Source organism: Schistocerca gregaria, chromosome 6 (genome assembly GCF_023897955.1).
Source record: "Schistocerca gregaria isolate iqSchGreg1 chromosome 6, iqSchGreg1.2, whole genome shotgun sequence".
NCBI classification, from domain to species: domain Eukaryota; kingdom Metazoa; phylum Arthropoda; class Insecta; order Orthoptera; family Acrididae; genus Schistocerca; species Schistocerca gregaria.
The window spans coordinates 520003304-520015473 of NC_064925.1; positions in this window are offsets into that span (position 1 = coordinate 520003304).

Genomic DNA, 12170 nt, shown 5'->3' on the forward strand with positions numbered 1-12170 from the left:
GGAGATCTCCGAGAAGTAAAGAAAGTTTTGTTTGCAAAATACTGCAGTAAAACAAACCCTGTCCTTTCCTTCTGTTATCCCACTATGTGTTTGTGTACCCTTGTGTATTTGTGTTCTACTGGTCTTTATATGTTTATCTGATAAGACTTATGTTGCAGAATTTTTGTAATACTAAGCTACATTCACTATGATGAGGAATACTGTTATCCTCAAATATAATTTGCATTAATAACACGTTATTTACTTTGTAAAGATGTTTACACATTATTTATTCTGTTTTGTTCTAATGCTTATGTGTGAAGTTGATGTTTCAAAAGATATTCTGATCTTTTATGTATGTACTTATGTCGTAATTTTTGTAACACTGATGTATTTGCTATTTCGATTCTTTTGTAAAGCCTGTACTACTACAAATGTTATCTGTATTGTTATGTTCTTTAATGATACATTTTGTACCTTTGTTATTGTATTCTCATGTTATAAAATTGTAATTGACACCAGTTCATCAAATTAAGTAACTTGTAAATTACATTTCACTGCACACGTTTCTGTTGGTCATAGTATATGGACAATATGTGAGAAGTAGGGACTGATAGTGTTTGCAAGTGTATTGATAATTCAGCAAGGGACTGGTTAACAGCATTGCTGGTTCTAAGGACAATTCCAAAAACTTTGTGAGTGCACAAGTGGTGGTTGTGGACTTGCTATATTATCCGCAAGACTCTTCAATGGTGATTCTGCGCCTGCACAGTCAAACAGATGGCTGCTGGCTACCTCTACAAGGACTGAAGTGCGTCTACACCTTTGATGACTCCCCAATACCATTATTTCTACAAGGACTGCAGTGGGTCTGCATCTCTGGTGGTCCACCAATACCGTAATCTCTACCAGGACTACAAGGTGTCTACTCTGTGTTGACCTACCTACCAATATTCTTCAAAACTTCGACTGACTCTGCTGTGGGTTTGCTCTGTTGTGGCCCATTACCTGTGTACATGTCAAGAGTCAGCACTGTCTTTCCGTTGGAAGGACAACACTACTTCTTCAAGACTGCATGGAAATCCACTACTTCCGTGTGCATTTTCTTTTACTACTCAGACTTTGAGAAAAAACTGCAATTTTACTTTGATGAACGATCAAAGTTGGACTGTGAGAAAATTTTAGCTTTTGACCAACATTGTATCAATAAGTGTGTGCATTTGATATCTTTGTTATTGTAATGATGAAAAATTTTATCAAATCAAATCATTATTGGCCAGTGCCCAAAACAATTTGTAAAATTTTTTGTGGGGAGCATGGGGGCTATATAAGGAGGCTATTTACGTTTTTTTATTGGTAACACCACGTAGCGCTCTGAAAATCACTGGCTGTGCCGTGTGCAGTCTGTGGCTGGTTGATGCTAACAGCGCGTAGCGTTGCGCAGTTGGAGGTGAGCCGCCAGCGGTGGTGGACGTGGGGAGAGAGATGGTGGAGTTTTGAAATTTGTAAGAATTGGTGTCATGAATTGAATATATATATATATATATATATATATATATATATATATATATATATATATATATATATATATATATATATAAGATGACTATTAAGGTAAATACATTGTTTGTTCTGTATTAAAATCTTTCATTTGCTAACTATGCCTATCAGTAGTTAGTGCCTTCAGTAGTTTGAATCTTTTATTTAGCTGGCAGTAGTGGCGCTCGCTGTATTGCAGTAGCTTGAGTAACGAAGATTTTTGTGAGGTAAGTGATTTGTGAAACGTATAGGTTTATGTTAATCAGGGCCATTCTTTTGTAGGGATTTTTGGAAGTCAGATTGCGTTGCGCTAAAAATATTGTGTGTCAGTTGAAGCACAGTCGTGTATACTTGTTCAAAGAAGACGTTTCACATATACCAGTCGTGTATAATTGTTCTAAGGGGACGTTTCAGGCTGTAGAGATGTATACAGGCGAGTAGACGGTCAAGTGTTGAGCGACTGACGTCCTAGGTAAATCAAGGGGATAGCAGCAGTGTCCTTCATCAAAGAAGAAGTAAATATTCCTGAGTTCCAATCAAGAACAACTGCCAAGATGAGAAACATACACATAGATATCCTCAGAGTAACGAAGCACCTTAAATCACTTAATGAAGGCAAGGCCTCCGGTGCAGATGGTATACCAGTCAGGTTCCTCTCAGAGTATGCCGATAAAATAGCTCCATATTTAGCATTTATATACAAACACTCACTCACAGGAAGATCCGTACCTAAAGACTGGAAAATTGCTCAAGTCACACCAGTACCAAAAAAGGTAAGTAGGAGTAATCCGCTGAATTACAGACCTACATCACTAACGTCGATTTGCAGTAGAGTTTTTGAACATATACTGAATTCGAACATTATGAAGTACGTCGAAGGAAACGATTTATTGACACATAGTCAGCACGGTTCCAGAAAATATCGTTCTTGTGAAACACAACTACCTCTTTATACGCATGATCGCGTCATATAATGAGTGCTATCGACACGGGATGTCAAACTGATTCCATATTTTTAGATTTACAGAAGGCTTGCGACACCGTTTCTCATAAGCGTCTTCCACCCAAATATGGAATATCGCCTCAGTTGTGCGACTGGATTAGCGATTTCCTGTCATAAAGGCCACAGTTCGTAGTAACAGACGGAAAGTCATCGAGTAAAACAGAAGAAATATCCGGCGTTCCCCAAGAAAGTGGTATAGGCCCTCTATTGTTCCTGATGTATATTAACGACATAGGAGACAATCTGAGTAGCTGTCTTAGATTGTTTGCAGATGATGCTGTCATTTACCTGCTTGTAAAGTCATCAGATGATCAAAACGACTTGCAAAATGATTTAAATAAGATATATGTATCGTGTGAAAAGTGGTAATTGATCCTGAATAAGGAAAAGTGTGAAGTTATTCACATGAGTACTAAAAGAAATCAGCTAAATTTCGATTACGCGATAAGTCACACAAATGTGAAGGCTGTAAATTCAACTAAATACTTAGGGATTACAATTACAAATACCCTAAACTGGAACGATCACACAGATAATATTGTGGCTAGAGCAAACCAAAGACTGCGATTCATTGGCAGAACACTTAAGAGTTGCAACAGGTCTACTAAAGAGATTGCTTACACCATGTTTGTCCGCCCTATTCTGGAGTATTGATGTGCAGTGTGGCATCCGCATCAGGTGGGACTGACGGACGACATTGAAAAAGTACAAAGAATGGCAGCTCGTTTTGTATCATAGCGAAGTAGGGGAGATAGTGTCACAGACATGATACGTGAATTGGAGTGGCAATCACTAAAACAAAGGCGTTTTTCATTCCGACGGGATCTTCTCATGAAATTTCAATCACCAGTTTTCTCCTCCGATTGCGAAATCATTCTGTTGGCATCCACCTACATAGGAAGAAATGATCATCACGACAAAACAAGAGAAATCAGGGTTCGCACAGAAAAATTTAAGTGCTCGTTTTTCCCGCGTGCCGTTCGAGAGTGGAACGGTAGAGGGACAGCTCGAAGGTGGTTCATTGAACCCTTTGCCAGGCGCTTTATTGTGAATAGCAGAGTAATCATGTAGATGTAAATGTAGTGTCTCCTCAACGACCGTTCAGCGAACGTTGCTGTGTTGGCCTCCATTCTCGCGGACCGAGACTCGAACTCGCCAGCTTTGCCTTTCGCGGGCGAGTGCTCTACCAAGCACGACTCACGCACCAACCTCACAGCTTTACTTCTGCCAGTACCTCGCCTCCTACCTTAGAAACTTTACAGAAGCTCTCCTGCGAACCTGCAGACCGAGAACTCCTGGAAGAAAGGATATGAGAAGGCATGGCTGAGCCACAGCCTCGGGGATGTTTCCAGAACGAGATTTGCACTCTGAAGCGGAGTGAAAATCTCATTCAAGCTGACTACTGTTCGTCGGAGCCGAAGGCTGCAATCTGCAAGCCAGTGCCACAACTGGACGTCCACTGATTGCCGACAAGTGGTCTTTAAAGGTGAATCACGCTCTGTGCTCCATTGGACCGATGACCGTTGACGTGTTGGGCGTTTAAGTCTAAATGCAAACGTTCTCCAACAATCCCCAGAAGAGTCCGGATGGGAAAATGTAATGTTACGGTCTGGGGAATCCTTTCTCGGCGTTCCCTGGGTGACGTCGTCATTCTGAAAGGCACTTTAGATCAACGCAAGTAGCCGTCTATCCTTGGGGACCATGTCTACTTCTTGCAGTTTGTCTTTCCTGGGCACAATGACGTCGAAGAACAATACTATACAACGTCTCACCAGCTCGCAGTACACGTGCCTGATTCGAAGAGCACGGGGATGAGTTTACCCTATTCCGACGGCCAGAAACGTCCCCTGATTCAAACCCAATCAAGAATGTGGGACCACCTCAATAGGGCTGTATGCACCACGGATCCTCAGCCGAGGAACCTTGCCCAGGTGCTCACGACACCGGAGTGGGTCACTGTCCCTACCTTCCAGAACCTTATCGACTTCCTGCACGCCTTACAGAGGTCCGATCTGCAAAAGGTGGTTAGCCAGTCTTTTGTCAGGTGGTCACTTTAATGTGACAGGCAGTGCACTTTGCGTAAGCCAGAGGCGGTGCTTTGCGAGGCGCCAGGTATTCCTGTTTGAAGGTGGAAACATGATGGGTAGCCAGCTGCAAAGTCGTCGCTTCTTTCGTGACATTTCCGTTGCTGTTATGGGAGATTCAACGTGGTGAAGCTAGATTATATTCCGCCACCAAAGTACTTCACCGGGGTGAACCTGATGCGATGCTGTGCGGCAGTTATTCCATCATACAACAGAAGATGTGGTGAACTGCTACCTGCAGTTTTCACTGTGTTGCACTGAAGGACAGTGAACTTAGTAGCCATCAGACGAGTTTGGTTCTCCCCATCATTTATGTCTTCCTTCTATTCTAAATTCCAGTAGGAGTGTCAGAGGTAATTTTTGGTGATTTGATTTCGTCTGTAACTATCACGCTGCTAGGGCGGCATTTTGTCATAAATTGTTTGATGTTTAATCGCTTCAGCTGCCACTCGGTTTAACGTCTATGATTCGGCCAACGAGGTCGCCTACTAACTAATTATTCATTTCGTAAATTCATTTATGTTGTAAGAGATGAGAACGATGTAAGGATGATTCATTCTCTTAGATGATATGTAATTGTTTTAAGATGCTATTGTACAGGGTGATCCATCTGAAGTTTCGGATGAGTTTATCTCGAAAACTACACATCGGGTAAAATAGTGGGTAAGACAAGTTCGTAAGCTCAAAGGGGGATATCAAATGATACTACACGTCACCTCCAGCCGCCGCCCCCTTGGGTGGGCGGGGGTAACTTTTAAATCTTAAATGGAGACATTCATTTTTATTTCATATTCGGATTCGCCATAAAAAAGTTTTGTCTGAAACATTTTTTAAACCATTGACAGATGGCGCTGAAATCGAGAAAAATTAAGATTGGGGAAGAACTCCGATTTCTTTAGAATGATCCGAGACGGACGCATAAAATCGATACAAAATGTGCACCAATTCTTTCATTACGCCAAATTAAGCTATTTTTTTTTACAAAATGTATCCTACCCGCCACAGTTTTTGATGGAGGGAGGCGGAATGGTATTAAAATCTCGTTAGGGAATTCTTTACAATTGCCTTACTCATCCGACTGTGGCACTACCGTGACCAAACCGCGAACTATGGCCGAGTATAATGGTCAGTCCAATGCGATCAGACGTCACTTCACTTTCAGATTGTGAACCCTGAACATCATCTGACGAAAGTAAATTACTCTTCAGCGAAACATGGGTCACTATCCCCCTACAGAGATTGTTGATATCCAAGCGAAAACATTATTCGAAATTGCTCTCAACGAAATGGATACATGCACCGTCCACCTCGCCATCGCGAATACAATGAAAATGACGCTCGTACCGTTACCGTTCTCGCCTGTGTTCAACTGCATCAAGAAATTAGTAGTCGTGCGATTCAGAGAAACTGTCAACTGTTTTGAGAATTTTGAAGGCACGTAATTATCATGCGTATGATACCACACTGACACAGGCATTAACGCCGAAAGATATGGAAATACTGGTGCATTTCTGCCTATGGGCCTTGGAAATGATAAGAGGTGACAAGGTTTTTTTTTTTTTAGATACGTTATGTTCTTCGATGAAGCCACATTCAAAAACAATGGCGAATTAAATCGTCATGACTGTCATTATTGGTCCTCTATCAATCCACACTGGCACAGACCCGTTGGCAATCAACACAAATGGTCGTTAATGGTGTTGTGTGGAAATTAAACGATTACTTGATAGGACCGTATTTTTTTGACCGAAATGTTACTGGGGGATCTTATTTACAACTTCTCGGCGATGACTTTTTTGGAGCTAATGGAAGATGTTGATTTAAAAACTAGGCAACGAATGTGGTTCCCACAAGACGGAGCAGCTCCTCATTATGCTAAAAATGTGCGGAATGTTTTAAATTTATGGTTTCCTGGTCGGTGGATAGGAGGCGCCGGACCAATTCAGTGCCCTTCACGTTCAGCAGACCTGACATCTCCTGATTTTTTCTTGTGGGGTTATTTAGAAAATATTGTTTATGAAAGACAGCCCACAACACGAAACGATATGGGCAACGCATTGGAAGAGCGTGTGCAGCCATACCAAGGGATGTACTGCTCAAAACCGTGGAAAACTTTCGCAGACGATTGACTTCATGCACTGAAGCAAATGGGGATAATTTTGAACTATTTATTCGTGGCTAATTTCATTAATTAAGCACTCCAAATTGTGAGAGGCAAGGGTACTCACACTAATGAAGCTCCTTAACGTGTAAGAGGCAAGCGGACTCACACTAATGAAGCACCCCATGGGAACATCATTCTACTACGTCGATAGCGTTGTTCCTGGGTAACGCTAAAAGTAGGTTACAGTACATTTTGTACAAAAATAACTTAATTTGACGTAACGAAAGAATTGGTGAACATTTTTTATAGATTTGATGCGTCTTTCTCGGATAATTCTAAATAATTCAGAGCTCTTCCCCAATTTTACTTTTTTCTCGATTTCAGCGCCATCTGTCAATGGTTTAAAACGTTTCAGACAAAACTTGATTACTTTCTTATGGAAAATGCGAATCTGCAATAAAAAATGGGTGTTTCCATTTAAGATTTAAAATTTGCCCCCCCCCCTCCCCCCGCCACTCACGGGGGTGGTGGCGGCTGGAGGTTACGTGTAGTATCATTTGATATCCCCCTTTGAGCTTACGAACTTGTCTTACCCACTATTTTCACCCGATGTGTAGTTTTCGAGATAGTCTCATCCGAAACTTCCGATGGACCGCCCTGTATATGTGGTAACACAGCTTTTTTCTGTAGTAAAGGTCTAAGATTCCACCTGCGTAAATCTAGTCGGAAGGCTGGTTACGACCGATGTCGAATTTAGCCCACGACATTGGAAATCTGTTTGCAGTAAATCTAAATCCGTGGAACGATACAATGTTTGTTCTGCTTGTTGACGACCTTCAAACATTTTCATGTGGGTAAGTTTTGCTCTCATTGTTATTGGCATCATTAAGACAATTTTCGACATTACATTGTTTAATTCGTCTTTGGAGTGTTAAAAGGTTTTTGATGGTAATACATCTTATTATTAGTGCTTTAAATTTTTTTGGGTGTAATGTCAATTGCAACTTTAAATTTTTTTAATCCTTTTAGCGTTGAACTTAATTGGTAACACTTATAAATAAAATCTGGTCTCAGTGTTCTTCGTCTCCTTTAAACTACTATTTTTTTAAATATAGATTTTTATGGTTGGCGCCTTTAAATCATTGCGGTTGTAGTTGTTTATTAGCGCCTTTAAACTATTTTTTTCTGCTTGCTGCTGTCTTTAAACTGTTTTCAGCTCCAAACTTCCTGGCAGATTAAAGCTGTGTGCCGGAGACTCGAACTCGGGACTTTTGCGGTCTGCAGAGAGATTCTGTAAAATTTGGAAGGTGGGAGGAGAGATACTGGCAGAAGTAAAGCTGTGAGGACGGGACGTGAGTCGTAACTTAGTTTGTAGCCAGCACGGTAGCTCAGCGTGTTCGGTCAGAGAGCTAGTTCGCCTCTGTAATAAGAAAACTAAGTGGAAGAAACAACAAACGGTTTGACTGGATCTCATGTGACGTCCACAACGATCAACAACGAACAAAATGGATTTTAATTCTATTTATTTTATGTTTGATATTTAAGTGTACTGATTGTTTGAAGCCTGTTTAGGATCTTTGCGGTCTACAGACTGATATATTGTGTTAGTGAAATTGTATTACTATTCTGTTATCAGAAATATTTTGATTTTCAGTGATACAAATGTTAAATCGAACCCCACGTCTGCAGAGCTGTTAGCCCGAACCACACTCCACTTAAATGCTACGCAACATCTTCCATTTTTATTTATTGTTCCTCTGCCACTTTTGATGTCCTACCAGTAACTCCTGAACACTTCACTCAATGACTTCTTCCGGTCTTCCTGAAATCTTATCAAGATCTGTCTTATTATTTTTTCAATCTCAAATAGTACTTCACTAGGCCTATAACTAATTCTATCACCTGAAAAAATTCTGAGGTTGCTATTAACAATATCTACTGTGTGTTTAATACACAGTATGAATAGCAGGAATCCCAACACAATTCCCCGCAACATACCAGAAGTTACTTGCACGTCTGTCGACCTGTCTATATCCACGATAACATGCTGCGCTGTTTCTAACATGGAAGTCTCAGTCCAGTCACAAATTTCGTTTAACCATACATCTACATCATCTACATCTACATTTATATTCCGCAAGCCACCCAACGGTGTGTGGCGGAGGGTACTTTACGTGCCACTGTCATTACCTCCCTTTTCTGTTCCAGTCACGTACTGCGCGGGAAGAACGACTGTCTGAAAGCCTCCGTGCGCGCTCGAATCTCTCTAATTTTACATTCGTTATCTCCTCGGGAGGTATAAGTAGGGGGATGCAATATATTCGATACTTCATCCAGAAACGCACCCTCTCGAAACCTGACAAGCAAGTTACACCGCGATACAGAGCTCTTCTCTTGCATAGCCTGCCACTTGAGTTTGCTAAACATCTCCGTAACGCTATCACGGTTACCAAATAACACTGTGACGAAACGCGCTGCTCTTCTTTGGATCTTCTCCATCTCCTCCGTCAACCCGATCTGGTATGGATCCCACACTGATGAGCAATACTCAAGTATAGGTCGAACGAGTGTTTTGTAAGCCACGTCCTTTGTTGATGGACTACATTTTCTAAGGACTCTCCCAATGAATCTCAACCTGGTACCCGCCTTACCAACAATTAATTTTATATGATCATTCCACTTCAAATCGTTCCGCACGCATACTCCCACATATTTTACAGAAGTAACTGCTACCAGCGTTTGTTCCGCTATCATATAATCATACAATAAAGGATCTTTCTTTCTATGTATTCGCAATACATTACATTTGTCTATGTTAAGGGTCAGGTGCCACTCCCTGCACGAAGTGCCTATCCGCTGCAGATCTTCCTGCATTTCGCTACAATTTTCTAATGCTGCAACTTCTCTGTATACTACAGCACCATCCGCGAAAAGCCGCATGGAACTTCCGACACTATCTACTAAGTCATTTATATATATTGTGAAAAGCAATGGTCCCATAACACTCCCCTGTGGCACGCCAGAGGTTACTTTAACGTCTGTAGACGTCTCTCCATTGATAACAACATGCTGTGTCCTGTTTGCTAAAAACTCTTCAATCCAGCCACACAGCTGGTCTGATATTCCGTAGGCTCTTACTTTGTTTATCAGGCGACAGTGCGAACTGTATCTAACGCCTTCCGGAAGTCAAGGAAAATAGCATCTACCTGGGAGCCTGTATCTAATATTTTCTGGGTCTCATGAACAAATAAAGCGAGTTGGGTCTCACACGATCGCTGTTTCCGGAATCCATGTTGATTCCTACAGAGTAGATTATGGGTTTCTAAATCGACATGATACTCGAGCAAAATCTTAGTTTATGTTAAAAATTGTTCCTGTGGTACTGAATGTTTTTCGCATGTCAAGAATAATTTCATCTACGTGACTGCCTTGATCCATTTCCTTCAGGATGTCATGTGAGAGAAGCACGAGCTGCTTTTCCGTGAGCAGAAGTCTTGGAATTTGTGCTACTCGGCTGGATCGTTACTGTAAAAATCTTTGGAAGTCAAAGAGAAAATTCAATTCCTTGTACGCGGTAAATACAATCAGGGACTTAGCATTCCTTTTTGTGTATATTCTTTTATTCTGTCTTAGAAGTTTTAGGAAACAGCGGCCATGCGAGACACAGCTGGCCCTCTTTGTGCATGATATACAACAGGCTCTAGATAGCGGCTCCCAGGTTGATGCCATATTTCTCGACTTTCGAAAGGCTACAAAAAGTGCGCGCTTAAGGTCTATCCAATGACATATGCGTTTGGATAGAAAGTTTTTTAACAGACAGGGAAAAGTATGTCGTCCTGAACGAGGTAACTTCAACAGAAACAATAGTAACTTCAGGTGTGCCCCAGGGCAGCGTAATAGGTCCTCTGCTTTTTACGATTTACATAAACGATCTGGTTGATGGTATTGACAGCGACCTTAGACTGTTTGGCGATGATGCTGCAGCCTACAGGAAAGTAGTATCACACGAAAGTTGTGAACAAATCAATGGGGATTTTCAGAAAATAAATGCGTGGTGTAATGACTGGCAGTTATCTCTCAATATTAGTAAGTGTAACCTACTGCGTATAACAGGGCGAAAATCCCCATTAATGTATTACTACAAAATAAATGATCAGTCTTTGGACATCAGTCAAGTATCTAGGTGTGACTGTTCGAAATGATCTCAAATGGAATTATCAGATTACACAAGTAATGGGTAAGGCGAACTCTAGATTGCGGTTTATTGGTAGAATCCTGAAGCGATGCAGTCCTTCAACAAAGGAAATGGCTTACAATACGTTAGTTCGTCCAGTCTTAGAGTATTGTTCTTATGTATGGGACCCTTACCAGTTGGGTCTGATTCAAGAGATTGAGAAGGTCCAAAGAAGAGCGGCAAGATTCGTGACTGCCACATTTAGCCATCGCGAAAGCGTTACAAATCTCAAAGAAAGTTTGAAGTTGGACACACTTGCAGATAGACGACGCGCTAAACAGAAGGAGCTGCTCACTAAATTCCGAAATCCAATCTTCACAGAGGATGTAGAGCATATATTATTACCACCAACTTTCAAATCGCGCAGTGATCACCATTCAAAGATAAGGGAAATAAGAGGAGTTCAAACAGTCGTTTTCCCCTCGCTGGATCCGCGAGTGAAACAGAGGAGGGAAACATGACTTTAGCGCGAATTGTGCCCTCCGCCACAAGCCGCTTGGTGGCTAGCGGAGTATATATGTAGATGCAGAAGTAAAGAAACCTCTATTATTTTTAATTGATGAGTCATCACTGAATGTTCATTCTTTTGTGGAGTGGACGACAGTAGTATACTTCGTAACTGACGCGATATCTTAGGAACAGGGACCCTTTTGTTATAATAAATAAACAAACACCGTCTAGATCACAACTTCTTATTTACCGACAGTCGATCTGCGTTGCAGATCATCTTCAGGTCACGCCGTTGTTGTACACAACCGTTGACAAACTCCACTTTGCGGCGTCAGACCTGAAGACGATCTGCAATGCAGATTGAAAGCGGTAGTTGGTAAATGACAAGTTGTGATCCAGACGGTATTCGTTTATTGAGAGTAGTGTATGTTTCTACCGCAGTGAAGGGTTTTGGAGTAGTGCATTTATGTGTCCCTATTTCGTCACACTGTGGAACAAATTTCAAACTGGATCTCTCCTGTACCAGAACAATATCCTTCTCTTTACACACAGACGACGTCTCAAATTTGCAGAAAATCGTTTCTGTCAACTGCAGGAGGTTGCCCCAATTGTGACTTTTCTGGTCGCATATGTTTTTGCAGGACACTTCAGAATAAAATTAGTAAAACATTAGACATTTAAATACAATAAGAAGGAAGCTCGTCGTGGTCTAAATTTTATACTTGGGTGTTAGCGAGAATCTCAAAAGCTGCAGTCTGCATCTTAGAATAGCCGCAG